The 16,339-nt window shown below is 47.6% G+C and overlaps 1 protein-coding gene across 5 annotated transcripts in view; it reads left to right on the top strand.

Annotated features, from left to right (window-relative positions):
* LOC129210105 (calcium-activated potassium channel subunit beta-2) overlaps window positions 1-16,339 on the top strand; it is a 153,849-nt gene that overhangs the window by 93,884 nt on the left and 43,626 nt on the right. The window contains exon 1 of one of the 5 annotated variants that reach the window (XM_054835637.1): window positions 9,176-9,195. The exons of the other annotated variants lie outside the window; for them this stretch is intronic. The gene's annotated coding sequence lies outside the window, so the exon portion shown is untranslated. Of the gene's footprint in view, window positions 1-9,175; window positions 9,196-16,339 lie in introns of those variants that run through there. 5 annotated transcript variants of the gene reach the window in all.

The raw sequence follows: 16,339 nt of genomic DNA, 5'->3' as shown, positions 1-16,339 counted from the left end.
AATTATGCATTGAATTTAAAAAGAGATGTCATGCAGGCAATCTTTAGAGTCATAATAGACAATCTGTAAGAAAGAACAAAGGAAAATAATTTTAATAAAACATTATGCCCTAAGCAAGAAATATGCTTCATGTATCATACATGAGAAAAGATAGTTATTTGATGTAAAACGGAATTGTGATCTTGCTGCAGGAGTGTTCATTACCTAACGCCACAATAAGCAAATTAATGGATTTTAGAATGGTGCAAATAATAGTAATAATAATCATTTTGTTTCCTGGCATTTGCTTGCTGACAGCCAGATTTACCAGCAAGTGTTTTGTATTACTATTTATAAAAGGGGTTGCCAACAGAATACCATATAACCTTAAAGACGTTACAGAAGCATGCGTCTAGTGCAAAAGTATTACACATGAGTAATCAAGGTTTTGTAAGCGCTTATAAGCCAAGCAGTGGAAGCCCAGAAACAAAACACTGGCTGCCAGGAGCATATGTGCTTTGTGCAAGGACATGTATGTACGTGGTACTGTCAAGTATGCGTCAATCTGGCATTTCAATCCCTACATAGGGAGGTTATGATTATGGTTACTATGGAAATTACTCATGCTGTTTCATATGCATTTTGCATGTGATAAACGGTTGTGAGATAACGAGTCTGATTATATTGTTTAAGGGAACTGTAGCACTCCTGGGAGGTGTTGAATTGTCAGGTCTGGACATCGTCCTCTCTGCAGAAAGTCTCTCCCTTGCTAAGCACAAGGGTTGTCTGAATTATCTCCTCCAGCAGGTCCCAGTTCAGTTCTTGGCCCTTCTGGGCTGGGCTGGAGCTGCCCGGAGCCCTGCCCCAGCACCCCGCGCTCCAACACGGCACCACCCCAAAACACCAACAGCAAATTTCCTCTTTAGCAGCTGATGGAGAAAGTTCACCCTTCCCACCCGCTCAGCCTGCCTGTCTGCAGAGCACCAGGAACCGGCTGCGAGAATGATGTATGTGTTATTTGGGGGGAAAATTTACTGCAAGCGTGACTGCTGCTCCCGGAGGGGTTGGACGGATAGGGGAAAGCTGATGGTTTCGCAGTGATAGAGAGAGCACCAAAGTGCTCTGCCCCAGCTCAAGGATGTGCTGCCAAAAATTAAGAAAGGGAGCAGGAAACACTGCATGGGGGCTTTACCTCATTAAACCTGCACAAAACCTAAATGGGGCCTTAGGAGCAGCTTGCGATGGAGCAAGTATTCTGCAAGGAGCTTGCGGGATTGCCTTTGTTTTTCAACAAAGATCACAAATAGCTTTCTAAAACACCTCTATGTGTTTAAAACAGTAAAGTTATTAGGCAAGTAGGTACAATAAAAGAAACATCTCTGCAAATGGAAAACCCTCAGGCATATACACCTTCAAAACGCTATTGGAATTTTAAACCCTGATAATTGCTTTGTAATGTAAGCAATTGCATTATGAGCGTGAACGCCACAGCCAATGCGTCACCGAAGCCGTACCTTCAGCTCTGGCTTCAGCCGTTTCCCTCAGCAAAGTACCCTCTGATTGCAGCAGGCTTAAACGTAACTCATGGCACAACGGATTGCGTATGCTAAACTGAGTTCATTTAATGATCAGATCTGGCTTTCCTGGCTCCCGGTTTCTCACGCTGCCAGCCAGGAGCCTGTCCTCGCGTGGGAGGGTTGCTCCAGCAGTGCTCCCTAAAAGGGAGGGCACCAAACAGCTTTTGGTGTCTAAAACCATGATTTATTAGAAAAACCACTAGAACAAGGCAACTCTTCTAAGAGAGAAAATCTCCCTCCTCTAAGTGAAACAAATTAAAACAGAGAGGGCTGAAAACAAACCTGACTGCACCCTTGCAGGCTGTCATTTCTTTCAGGCTTACTCTGAATTTAGTAGTTTTGGAGGCTACATCTAAAATATATTCAATCTCCCCTGGGTCACAGACATTTCTTCTCGCCCATGACCACCCACCCTGTCCTGCCGCCCTGCCCCAGGCTCCTCTCCTGCGCTGGGAGCAGCAGCCAGGGCTGAGCCAACGAGCTGCCTTCCTCCCTGCCACCGCCTCTACGGACTAATGCACACAGTAAATCACCAGCAAACAGAAAAAAAAAAAACACACTGTGTTATGGAGGGACTAAAATTAGCAGTGAAATTGCCTGGAGGTACACGAGTGAATTTGGTACATGGCGACCAGCAGCTCCCCAAACCCAGAGCAGGAGCCACGTGTGGCCAGGCTCGTGCGAGTGGTGGCCAGAGTGCTATAGGTGACCCACCTATAGCTGGCAGGTCCTCCAGTGAGTTTGCTGCTTATGCTTTCCATAGAATTCAGGCTGAAAACGTTCACGGTGGGTGCCTGCCGCAGGCTGAGGTGTAGGGAGGGAAAGCTTCACAAAACAGCATCACAGTTTCCAAGCACCGGGCTGGAGAGGAAATGCCGTGTTTTGTCCGCGTTCAATGCTCCGAAGCATTTAATTGAAAAGCTTTAGCAACCCTGTACTTAGGAGGAGGAGCAGGGAATTTGGCAGGAGGGTTTTGGTGTCAAAAATGTGCCTTTTGCTATTTCAGGGGAAAAAAAAAAAGCAGCCAAACCAGCCAAATTTTGAACCTATCAACGTTTGCAAACAGTCGGTAAAGACCTGCTTAAACAAATGTAGCTGCCAAACTCTGCAGCCAGGCTTGCTCCTGGATGTCCTTCTTCCCACCAGACCCCAGGAGGGGACACTGCCCCTCCCTAGCCCTCGGGCTTCGGGGGAGAAGGCAGCAGCTCCTTCTCCCTGTGTCCTTCCAGCAGGGCCGTCCCTGGGTGCATCCCATGCCCTGAACCTCTTGCCGGGTGCTCGGGGCCAGGTCTGTCCTGCTGGCACCCGGGAGGGTCCAGCCCCTGGCGCAAGGGCTGCGCTGGAGCTGCCCAGCACCCTCCCGGGAGCTGCTCCCACTGACCCCGGCGTGACATGGGATCATCCACACTCGGGATGCGAGTCCATTTTTCCTACACCTGTACCCGTCCCCGGGCCCTTTCAGCAGTGCTCCGGTTGTAGTCATTATCACCCCCGAGAGTGTTGCAATTTTCTGTACTTTCAGTTCCTCAATTACATTGATTATCACATTAAACATTCCTGGTGCTACAGGAACAGACTAAAAATAATAAGCTTGTATCTTCCTAATACAAATGAAACCCATTTGTACTACTGAGAGTGTAGCAGGCTCATTGTTTCACAGTAATGAAGCTTTCATCTGAAGAGATCCAATTCATAAAAAATACTCACCAAGGCTTTTCCTTTTTCTTTTTTTTTTTTTTTTTACTGCCACTGACATTCCTTTAAGTTCGAATCTGATTCAGGATTAAGCCAGCAATTGAAATAAAATGGAAGAGCCACAGAAAAGCCAAAAAAAAAGCCCCCACCCACAACAGCCACATCTGCTTGCAGGGCACGCTGTTGCCACCCGCCGGCAGGCAGCCCCATGCCCACCCCAGACTGCGGGCGCCCAGATCCATGCACCTTCCCCTGCTATAAAAATAGCTGCAGCCACCTTTGCTCCACTTCCCAAAATAGCAACGCAGCGCAAAGGAGATAGAAACAGCAAAACGCTGTACATAAGCTCTTTTTTTTTTATAAATATAAATTTGTAACCAAAACCACCCAAGAGGCAATAATGCAGCTGAGGAGATGCTGTTTGCAGGCACCTGCAGGGGAACCGACGGAAGGCTGCAGGCACCAGGTGGGGGGTGAGGAACAAGCAAGTTTTTTGATACTTTTCCACTTCTCCCCATGCCAAGCTCCAAGTTAAAATAGTATGATTAAAATGTATAACAAAAATTGAGCTCTGCCCCTCTGGCTGCTTCAGGAAGAGTAAACAGTCTGTCTTCAGGTCTGCCTATCACCTCCACGGGGCAGGACAGGCTCCGAGGGAGCATCCCCTGCTCCAGGAGAGTCGTGCGGTGGGACACGGCACCCAGGCTTTGCCCTGACGCTCTTCTTGGGGGAGATGCAGCTCCTGCTACCCTGGGCAAAACAAAAATGAGCCTGCTTTTCCCAGCCTGGTGGCTTCAGCCACACTGTGGTCACAGAACAGCACCGGATCTCAGAGACCCCAACACCAGGCACCAGCGCTGCTGGACCCAACCTCCCTCTGTCCTTCCCTCCATCGAGGGAGTCTGGAGACAAAGCCATGCGGGACGTGCCCTGCAGACATCCCTCCCCTCAGGAGCTCCGTCTGCTCCTCTGCTTCCCTCCCACCAAGAGGCACAGAGATCTGATGGCTGCAAAGGCTTTGCTCTTCCTTTCAAGCTTTAGAAAGAAAACTAAAAGGTAGGAAAGAGGCGGAGGAGAGGCTTCCCCTTGTATTTCCCTTCGGGCCTGAAACAGCAGCCCCCAGCCATGCGGCACATCGGGGCCACGGCAGGGGCTCGCCTGCCCTCCCACGGCTCGGCACCCGCGGCGGGGGAGCAGGACGGGGGAAGGACGAGCATCTCTCTCCCCCTGACTGAGGGGGGGGACAGTCAGGCCTCGCTTATCACAACTTTGATTATCCAAAACCCCATCCCTTATCCAGAATGAGGTCATGTTCCCGACATGGGTAAATTGCATCAAAAATGAGCTTGATTATCTTAACCGTCATTTATCAGAACCAGTTCATCGTTGCCCATATTAATTGGTAAATAGACATTTGAGCACTTTAGGCTTTGCTGGTAGGGGCAGCCTACAAATCTTTGCCTGCAAAGATTTAAACACCCTGAAACCATAGGCCTGAATCTGAGTAGGGCTGGATCAGGCCTCCCCAGGCAGAGTACACAATCCTGGGTCTCTCCTGCCCAGACATTAGAGATGCCACAGCACCTTGTGGGAACACAGATTTTGTCCCAAAATGCCGACACCTGCGGTACGCGATAGCCCGACTGCCAGAGCCGCCTACGGGAGCCTTCCTCCGGCTGCCGGGCGAGCTTCCATGCTGAGCTCAAAAGCCTCTTGCAGAGATAAAAGACCCCTCATAGACCCATTGCTGTTTGTTGTATCAGTTCAGAGGAATTAGTGCCGTGGGACAGAAAGGGCATAAGGCGAGTGAGAACATACGGAGGGGAAGATGACATATGCAATGTGAACACTTGTTCCTAGCCCCGTAATGTTGCCTCATCCCTCTGATTTCCAGCAGCTCCTGGGGCTTCCCAGCCTTGGGCATTCACAGGTCAAACTCTTCACTTATGCTGACTTTTTGAACACAATTACCAGCTATTTCAAACACAAAGCATTCTTAGCCTCACCTTGGACCAACTTTTCCAGCAATGCTGGTTCTCAGGAAAAAAAAAAAACACAGCCACAAATCTTCAGCGAGCACCTTCCCTCCGACTCGAGCAGCCGCCGGAGCACAGGCAGGGCTTTGCTGCATGCTGAGGGGGTCGGGCAGCGGGGGCTCATTTCCAGAGCAGGAGGGCTACAAGGCAGCATCAAATGCGGCAGGCACACCTCCTGCAGAAATCACCCTCTCTGAATCTTTGTAATTGGCCATCAGTCCCACACAAGGCCAGAAACCTGGCTTATTAAAGCATGAACCACTGAGCCCCTCGTTAGAGGCCAACATCATCTCCTGGGGGATTGTTTACCCTGCAGGCAGGGTTACTGGCCCAGAGCAGCAAAAAGGATTTTTAGCAGAAATGGGGCAGCCAGGACACAGTTCCCACCCGTGGGATGATACCACGCTGTATCACAGAGGCTGCTTCCTACACGCATCATAAAATATCCAGTATAGCTGCGTGCACACAAGGCATGTGTCCCTGTATAAGGTATCTATGTGGTATAGCTCCTCATTCTGCTTTCACTGTATTTTATCTTTAAATTGGGAGAGCTTTTTTGTAACAAATCATCAGAGAGGAACAGCTAGTTACCAAGGAGATTCTCTGATGAATCAGAGACTGCCTGGTACAAGACCTAGACAGGCTGTAGCTTCTTCATTCATGAGACCTTACATTTTAAACAGGGGGGAAAAAAAGATCCTATCACAACCAACTGTGGACGACACCAGCGAAAGCAGCTTTTATTTTTGCCATAGGAGCAAATAGCAAGCACACAGCGTGGGAAATCAGTGAGCAGCCCGAGACGAACGGGAGCGTCTCTCCGGCACGCTCCTGACTCAGAAAAGCAAATAGCACCCAAGGACAGAGCAGTCTGATGGAGGTGACTGAGGGAAAGGCTAGGAAGCCCCTGATTTCACACCGGCGCAAGCAAGGATACGCAGGGTCGAGCAAGCACTGGAGAAAGAGCTGCACGCCTGCTTCCCCACAGCGCTGGCATTTCGGAAAGTAACGGTTGCACGGCTGGGTGCTGCCTATCCATATGCCGGCTCCAGGCTCGGCACAGTAGCGGGACTGCCCCAACCCCGAGCCTGCTTTCCTGCCCGAGTCCTGCAGTTTTCTTCTGAAGAGCAGGCGAGAAGGATGAATTTTGCCAAGTGACAGCCAAGGCACCAGCCCCGTACCGAGCATCCTGCCCTTGTGGGGATGGCCATCATGCCCCGGAGGAGCCCAGGCAGAACGGATGGGAAGAGGAGTTTTTATAAAGGCGGGGATAACAAGGAGCATCACAAAATAAAGTTTGGAGAAAGAAAGTTCAACTTTTTGGGGCTGAGTTTATTCAGAGGGTCTTTGCACCCATTTCCTTCTGGTGACTTGTTTCTGAATAATTACTGAACACTTGTGCTTCGCCTCTGTTTAAAAACAGAATAATTAAAACTGCCTGGGAACTGTGAGAGCAGTGAGAAATATTTGGACACATCGAGAGACAAGCTATACGGAAACCTCCTGCTTGTAGATAGGCTGTTTTCCCAAAGGTGGAAACTACAGAAGTATGTAGATGAGAGGGAAAAATCTCCCTGTCAGATCCCATTGAAATCTCCATTTTTGGCACTGCTGCTCCGCTGCTGCTAAGGTAAACCTGATCCTTACCGGGGGAAGCCGCAGGACGCGCCGAGGCGTTCGGGACAGGGACGGTGCCAAGAGCTTAGACGGGCTGTCATGAAGTATTGGGGAGTGAAGATTAAAGCATGCATTAGAGCAAACTCAGGCTTTTCTGCTAAGCACACCCTGGAAAAGTATTTCCTAGAGCAGTTACACCTGACAAGAGGCTGGCACGAGCCAGGCTTTGACTGAGGATTCCAGTGAAGGACATTTCACAGGCAGACAGCTTCAAGTGCTGTTTTATGATACAAATTACGCTTGCTAATCTGAGGAATGAATTAGCTGTTGGTAGCACTTGTGGGCTGAAGCTGGAGGCTTGCAGTAATGTTTTAGCAATGCATATTGTAATGTTGTTACGGGGGGGACACCTAACTTGAATACACTGTGGGCCTGTGTTTGGAAAGCAAAACATTCCGGAATGCTGCAATAGAGACTGAAACGGGGTAGGGAGGGGGCACCAAAGATTTCCTGACAGCAAGCTGCTTTCAGCACCGCAAAAAAATGGTCAGGAAATTCCAAGCTCAGCTCACAGCCAGTGGGTAACTCGCTGCCTGCATCCCCCTCCAACTCCACACACAGGGGCTTGCACAGCATTCGCTTGCTGCGCTGGGCAAATGAAAGGCGTAGCAGCAGCACATTAAAACAGGCTGCCAGCTTTCATGCACTTGGGTCTTATTTGACTTCATATTTATGATCTTTATCCACTTTAGGGTGAAGTTGAAGTAATTTATAATATTTGCATTTAAAACAGAAGGGCTGAGGAAGCAGTAACTGCACACAAGCTTCCCACAGGCAGAGCACAAACTTCCAGGCACTCCCCAGCTTACGAACATCGTGCTGTGTCACAACAGTTCCGTTATTCCAGCCTTGCGCTGATTTGGGATACCCATATTCCCCAGAAAGCATTCAGAATTTGTTTTTCCACATGTGTACAAGCAGCAGCTGCTAGAACATATCTTACACAGTGCTTTTAATCCAAGAATAGCAAACAGACAGGTTAGGGATTTACAAATGGAGAAACTGAGGCAGTGAGCATTTAAATAATTTGGATAAAAACTTGCAGCTGAACAGAAAGAGTTTCCAGATAGAAACTTAAGTCTTCACTTCCACTGCTCTGCAGTAACTATTAGTCTGCAAAGCCTTGGAAATTCATTGCTCATGTGACTTTCGCTGTGCAGCAAAGCTGCTCTGAAGATGGGTCTAACAGTAGCATAGCCCCGGCATGGTGCGGTGCCTGGGCTGGAGGAATACCTGCATGCTGCCTTTGCTTCTGAATTTTGACTGCAGTAAATGAGTAGGAGGTTGAGAATGGTCTAAACACTGGCTTTGGAGTCAGGTTTGTTGCCACTAGCATTTGTCTGTGTAAATATCTAGAATAAGGTCAAGGAAAAAGGTGGGGATTCATGAGGAACATGAGCTGCCAGGGAAAGGTGGCCTCCGCCAAGCCGTGGTGCTTGACAGCATGTCTGGTCCCTTGGTACTAAACTGGTGTTGGAATGGGGAAGAGATTTTGTTACAGATAAAGCTGAGATACAGAGAAACAGATGTAGTTTGCTCCAGACCTCTGCATGCTTATATTCTTACATGGCGTTTCTGAGAAATCAGTTATTCTCAGCACAAATAGCGTCTGTTACTGAGCATGGAGTCCAGGCACTGGGGAAACTTATGAAACAGCCATCCAGCTTATCTGTCATAATCCACTCAGACCCACTTTAAGAAATCCTGTCTCTCCCCAGGAGGGCTTTGTTGCCTTGCTAGAAATCCCCTTATTCACCAGTAGCCCCTTGGGAGGGCAGGTGGGGTTTGGCTCTTGGGGATGCTCTGTGCTAGCTTCAGCCATTGACTTCTCCCCACCCAGAAAAGTGGTTAGATGGATCCCACGGGGCATTTCCCCCATGTCCCCATGTTGCATTACCTCAGCTGGTCACCCTGGGGGGGCACACCGGGAGTCCCGAGGCTGCAGTGGGTTGAGCAAGCCAGGTTTGGGAGCAGGACTGAGGACCAGCCTGTGCCCTCACACACCCTGGAAGGCAAAGCTCAGCGCCGGCACAGCGGGGAGGCGCAGGATCCTTCCTGACGAGCTTCTCCAAATGACCCAGATTGCATCAACGGGCTCTGGAGGGAGCCCGCAGCCGGTGCTCTTCAGATGGGAGCATAGGATTTGCAACATGGGGCCCAAGAGAGACGAGGAGCATCGCAATGGGAAAGGAAAGCAGAAGGCCTCAGCACCCTTCCCACCTTCAAAGCTGGTAAATGTCTCTTATTTCACTTTCTACTCTTTTCTTTTAAACAAGCCAGAGAAGTCACGCCCTCTCTGTGCCACTTTGCATGCCAAGCGGCAGGGTGCTGGAGGGACCCTGATGCTGAGGACTGAACCTTGCCTTACAGGAGACTTCATAAGCCCAAAGGCAACCTAGCAGACTGGAGTATTGCATGTGTCCAGAGTGACCCAACATTTCTCACCTTTCGATTTAAGGATCATTTGGTAGATAAGCACATCGGTAACCAGGTGCTGCATGTTGTGTCAGCAGAGGGACAGTGGTAGCAGAGGAGCCTCCTGCTTTTTGCATGCTTGTTTAGAGGCTACAAACATAGAGGTATTGATGCTCATAAGACCCCTCCAGGTGAAGGGCAGATGCAGCAGAACCCAATCAGGGAAGGGGTCCATGTGAACACCCCGAAATGATGCATGGGGGGGTCATGCCTGAAGTCCCCACTCCCATGAGTCTCCCTTTGGGACACTGCAGCTCTGCAGTGGTTCTTGGGCTGAGCAATGCCTTAGGGCTCACAATCTTCTTTAAATGCAACAAGCATCCTCCACTATGCAGATGCAAGCCACGAGCACCATTATTCTGGGCATACAAGCCACTTGCAGCAGCATTCCCTCTCTTTTAATGGAAGAGAGGCATCACAGCAGTAGCTACACTACAAACCATTAATTTACTACCAGGTGGCTTGACCCTCAACTTTAACATGCATTTAACTAGAGGTCTACAGCAGAGATCGCGGTGCAACTGTAAAAATGCGCTTTTACAGGAGTAGTTTTAGTACCAGTTGAACTCAGTGGCAAAACTCCCTCCGGCTCCCATGTGGCCAGGGACTCACTCTGTGCACCCACCTCCAGGTAAATGCTGCTGGGTGGAATATTTGGTTGTTTACAGAAGTACGAGGCAGTGTGATTTCAATAGGTGTTTCACCAGAAATGAAGCAAGATGGAAAGCATGGAGTTAGTCAGATAGTGACTTAATTGTCATTTTGGTAAAGCTTTTACTTCAGTACAGAATTGAAAATCTGCACTCCTGATGCAGCCCCACAGACGCTTGCAGCCCTCACGCTTCAGGCACACAGCAAGATTCTTTGCTGGGCTGGGTCCCAATCGAGTTGACTCCGCTTGCACCATGCTCGCCCTTCAGCAGAGGCACACACCTGCCACTTAGTGCTCAGAAATATCATTTCCCAGCTGCACTGCCAGGGGTGTGCGGGAGCGATAACAGGCCAAATTTCTATACATGTCATCAGTTTAACTCCCTATTTGCTCAGCAGAGCCATGCCCATTTCTAAAAGAGGTCAGCTGCACCCCTCAGTTGTAAGCTGGTCTTGCTAACTGGTATGCATCCAGCAGCAGGGGTTTTTTTGCTCTTGCTATTATCAGTGGAGATTTTAAATTGCCTTTAATTAGAGCTTTGAAATATCCCACTGTTTCTCAGCAATTAGCTTCTGTACTGGGTTTGAATTGAACATTAGCCCTCCACACTAGAGATGTGACAGGCTTGGAAAACTGTCCATTTTTTACTCTGCTGCTGATGTGCTGGTGGGGAGACTAAGTGTCTCATATGAGGGAAGAACAAATGAAAAATCCCAGAAATAGCTTAAGCCCATCCATGTCCTACCCGCATGCTCACAGTCAGGTTTATTCTGCTTAAAACTGAAGTCTGTCTCCCCCAGTACACACTTCATTAGCTCTGAGTGAAGCTGTGTGGTTTTGAGAAGCACTGGAAGTTTCAGAGGCAGGGGAGCATGATGGAAAGCATCCCGCTGCTGCCAGCAGACCTGTCAGGTCTCAGCACTGCAGGCTGCCTCCCAGCGATTAGCAGGTCAGCATTAGGAGGCAAAGGTTGCTCCTGGATGGGATTTGCTGTCAACACAAGGTCTTGGCATGGAAGGAAGAGACCTTTCCTTCTCCCTCACCCTGTCTCCAGCCCCCTCTCCCACTCTGCATACGTTCATCCTTCAGTGTCCCCCAGCTCTGTCATCCTTATTACATCTCCCACCCAGGTCTTATTCTACCTCCCCAGCTGTCCTCAGGCTAAGACACTACATGGACACTGCAAACTGCCTTGCTGCCCCAGCTCTCCATCTCGTGGCTTCCCCGGCTCCTGCCCCTCTGCAGTGCCCCCATGCCGAATCCAGAGCTGTAGCAATGTGCTAATCGGAGGGATGGTGTGCTTTCAGCACCTCAAAACAAGCCTCCAGCCAAGTTATTAAAACCATTTAAACACCACTTCTGACTGGTACAGAACTTTCACTACTTGAAATAATTGCATTTCTCACTAGCTACAGATAAAACAGACCCTTTTTAATCATTAAGATATGGCTTGATGTGCATTACGAGATATTAACAGCTCCATAAGTGAAATAGCAGATACAAGAGCAAAAGCTATGTCACAAGTGTTCTTAGATGCCTGCAGATTAATCATTTTATATCTCCATGGGACCATTCACCAAAGCTTTCCATCAGTGTACAGTCTTAAAGCCACAGGACACCTCCGTTCCCAGTGACAGCTCTGCCTTGTCTACAGGTGGCAAAAGCAGGGAAGGAAGGTGCTTGTTTGCCTCCAAATACAAGTTGATAGAAAAGCTGAAAACAGAATCTGGAAATTTAGATTCCTTGTTTTCTGTTTCACTCAGTGGAAAAACAGTCCCTTGTTGTGTCAATCCTTTACAGTGATTAGAAAACTGATACTTCTTCAAAATGTTTTTTTCTTCAGTACTTTCTTCAAAGTACACATCCACTCCTGATCTCATGGGTTCAAACTGTACTCTTGGTATTTTTGCAATTGATTGCAGCCTCCTGATCCATAAAAATAAGCAACACTACCAGCAAACAGGAGCACAAGTGCTGCCAAAACAGCAATCTCTCCTCAGGATCTGAGCCTGCAGTTACACAGCCCAAGACAGAAACCCACTGCCTCCTCCAGGCAGCACAGGTGCCGATTTCCCTCCATTTGGGGATTAAGTAGATTACCACATAGCAGTTAGCTGACCTGTCTGTATCCCTACCACATGCTGTAAGTGCTCAAGCAGCAGCACGGCTTCACCTTAATTGCATAAGCACACAGCTTGTTCAAACTGCACTTGGGCCCACACTCAAGCATTTAAAGTAGTCTTTAGTGTAGTCACTGCCTCAAGTGCAACAGTCTCCTTTGCATACACATAAGGTGCTTGAAAGCTGCAGCTCCCATCCTTACTCCTGCAGTCCAAATCATGACTGTTTCATTTTGTGCAGTTGAATCAAAAGGATCTTCAAGTGACTAATGTCAGAGGGGTCAGAGAAAGCAAGGCAAAAAACTTTGAGCAGAAAAGCTCTACCAGAATCCACCATAAAGCATCAGGTGAGTTTAATCCATCCCCTTTTTATCCTTACAACAACATTCTCAACCCAGAAGCACTGCTCCTAGCCAAGCATCCAGCATCTGCAGGAGGGACCATCATGCCACACAAGCAAACAGCCTTTCCAGACTGGCCATCTTTGTAGGCACCTGATCCAAGTACCCAGCCACAGTCATAACTTCCACAGGCAAACTCATCATGCAAGACAAATGCATCACTTATTTTCACCATGGTTAATGGCCATGAACCTGGAGGCTGAAATTTCAGTTCATGCCAAGGAATACAATGGTCAATAACAGATTCAGCCCACAAACCACTAAAGTCCTGACATGTGCGACGTACCAAGGATAGAAAGAAGATTCATTTGTCAATTGTTTGTAATCTCCCCAAAACTAACAAAATGGACTCCCTCAGAGTTACATTTAATAAGTTATTGCTATAGTCTAGCCCAGAACTCCTCCAGCAATATATTAGATCTGCTGTCTGGTACTACAGACAGCTGCTCCCATCCAATAACACCGATTAGAGCACATACACTTGTTCAACTAGGGGAGATGGCTTCAGAGTTTAAGCATCAAGCTGAGACCAACCAGCTGCTCAGGTTGAGCAGTTAACACACTTACAGCCCCTCTAGACAGTCCTGGATGTATAGCACTTGCTGTAAGGGCAGGTTGTTTATCCAGGAGGAGTAGGCAGAGGGAGAAGGGAAAGCAAGTCCTTCACCTCTGATCATAAGCGTTACAGACTCGAGCTCCCAGTTGTAGGGCCATGGCCAAACTATTCAAGAAACTGGCTGCGGTCCAGCCCTCAGAAATGTCATCAGTAGCATGTTATTAGGTTTTCCAAGGAAGAAGATATTACAGAAATATGGAGTACCATTCATTATTGCTGTCAGTTTTATAGGACAAGTGTCAGCATAACACAGCCAGGGCCCCGTGCTTCTGATGCCAGCAGGAGCCAGCAGCCCTGGAAAAGCAGGTCAGGCAGCCTTGTGCTGGGCTCCAGCTGGGGACAGGATCACCAGCAAGGGCTACCAGGGACAAGCCTCCCAACAGCTCAAGCCTCTACCATTTTACACCTTATCCAAATTTGCCTTTTCTTCCTCCACCTTTAACTGCAACCTGTGGCTAGACCATGCTCACCGTATGCCTCGATAATCAGGTTTGCATTCCCTCCCACCACCAAGCAGGTTATCACCAGCACTCATCCCCTGTGCAACATTGCAATGAAAGCTCTGTTTCCCATATCTTATTTTTCCAATTTCAGATGACTTGGTAGCCACATTCCTCTTCTCCTGGCTGCACCCTTGTGTTCCCCCCAGGCTGCACCCCCAGCATTGCCTCTTGGTGGCCACAGGAGCACTCAGGCTCTGTCTCCTGCTACTCACTCACTCTCCCATCTGGTACAGGCTGTCTCCTTACAGGCAGCACCAATCAGCCTCCCTCAGGCAAGGTCTTATTACTAAGAGTGGAATTTTCCAAATATTGACTCATTTTAGCCTAAATAATATCATTCTGTTATTATCACCTATAAAGCTGGCTCTGTTTCACCTTCTACAATACTTCAAAAGCAACTTGGCTGCATCAAAGATAACTCACATGTAGTAGCAGCAGAACCAGGCTGTGTTTAGCACGGTCCATCAGCTAAACTAAAACTCCGAGACCCCCTTCTGCTCTTGTCAAGCAGCGATAGGTATAAATCAATACACTCATTTCTGCACAGTGCTTCCATGGCTGCATGCCTACGTAAGGGGGAAAGCCATACATTCAGCCTTACTGAACTGTAGTTTAGATTACAGTAAATGCAAAAAGGTAGTATCTTCATGCAGTACAATATATATACTTTACCCCAGAAGGCTGCAATACAAGGAGTAAAGAGACTTTAAGAAACAATGCACAAATAAAAAGGAAATACTTCAGACTACTGGACACAATACCTTGGATGTACCAATAGCACTCTTGCCCTTCCTTGAAAACATCTCTCCCCATTTCAAGCGGCTTGCAATTCTTTAGTCCAGCACCTCCAAAATGCTGTTTTCTTCAAAATGTCTCAGCAAAAAAAAAAAAAACCCAAACCCAAAACTCCACAGAACTGTCCCCAACAAACCAGCCAGTGCTGTTGCTGGGTGAACTATTTATCTGCTCCTAATCTAGCTGTGATGGTGAGCACCTGGAACCAGCAAACACCCAGCAGATCCTGGGCTGATTGCTCTAAATTGCCATAGTTTTAACAGATCCCTAACGATAATTGGTATTAGCTGAGGACCTAGGAGCTGCTTCCTTTATTTGTTTATGAGGCCAGGCAGTGTTTGGAGAAAACACACTAGAAAAAAAAAAAGGAAAAAAAAAAAGTTATTTTTCCTATTATGCCTGAAGGCAGGGTAGTAGCAAAAGTTAACCTGCTCACAAGCAAAAGGGTTTGCTTCATGATACATTGATTGTACCTCTGAAATTCAGGTAAAAGGTTTAGTATCCACTTGTTTAGCAACAACTTCAAGGGACAGCGAGCAGGAGATGTTTTGGATGTTTCTGTGTGGCTCGTGTTGCTACGGAAACTGCCTCCGTGATGCCTGTGTGCTCACCACGGCTGGGTCACTTGGGCTTTGCTGCTCAGAGTAAGGGGTGAGTTATGGCTGGAGAGTAAGTAAACTGCACAAACTTGCTAAGGAATGCCTTTACCGCATACTTCCGCTCACGTGTGAAAGTATACGTTAGTAGTTAATAACAACAAACACTAGCAGCAGGAGATCTATATTCCTACTCTTGCTAGTAGTCACATGCTGTGTATTAACAATTATGTCTAACCCTTCAAACAGACACAGGAAAAAGAAAAACGCTATTTTTTCCACACACTGCTACAGCTCCTGGCAATGTTAGAGTTTAACATTAGGATATGTCATGCCAAAAACATCTTGATGATGATACACTCTGAATATCAGTGCTTTCTAGTTCTCCTCACATGATACAACCAAAGCCTGAGTTACTAAACCACCCAGTCATTTCTGAAACTATCACCAGAAACAGGTGTTTGTGTGTGTAGTGCAATGTACTAGTGGTAACAGTAAGCTTTAATTTGCAGACGTGGTGGTTGAAAAAGAAGAAAGGCATGGTTATTAACTTTTACCAAACCGGTTAAGTGTGCTTACATACCGAAAGGTCTGGTATATGAATGCAATATCCATGTGATAGTCACATATACTCTCCACCTGTAAATTATGTGGTCCCTCTACACCTTTGTGTACCTTGTCTGTGAGAAGCCACCAAAGAAGTAGCTTTTCTTTCATTTCTTTCTGTTTGTTTCAGGGTTTTTAGGTTTTGATTTTGTTTCTGCTTCTGTAAATAGTGATGAGTTTGTTGTAGGACTAGGTGAGTTTAGGCTATCATAAAGTGTGAATATTACAGAGAGGCCCATTACAAAGTTTTCATTAACACTGACAGACATTATACATTTGTATTTGGTTAATAATCCAAAACCTTATGTGAGCTTGCAGAGCCTCATAGGTCTCCAGCATGGCCTGGAGCTCTTCTGACTGATCACAGGAAGATATGGTGACCACATCTTCAGACCAGGAGTCTGAATCAGGCCCAATTCTGCTCCTTCTTGAAATTCAGGCCAAACCTTTGAGCTGGCCAGTGGCAGATGGTATTTCTTACCCCAGTGTTTTTCTTTGGCAACCTCACAAGTCCCTTAGTTTGGGCAATACCTGTTCAGCTTTGCTCTGGGCTAAATCTGGAATGGATCCCAGGGAGCTGGTAGCATTTCTGCTGAAGTGAATGGTACATC

The sequence above is a fragment of the Grus americana genome, chromosome 9 (assembly GCF_028858705.1).
Source record: "Grus americana isolate bGruAme1 chromosome 9, bGruAme1.mat, whole genome shotgun sequence".
Taxonomy (NCBI): Eukaryota; Metazoa; Chordata; class Aves; order Gruiformes; family Gruidae; genus Grus; species Grus americana.
Note: the sequence above shows the minus strand (reverse complement) of the source record. Positions and strands in the feature narration are given on the sequence as shown.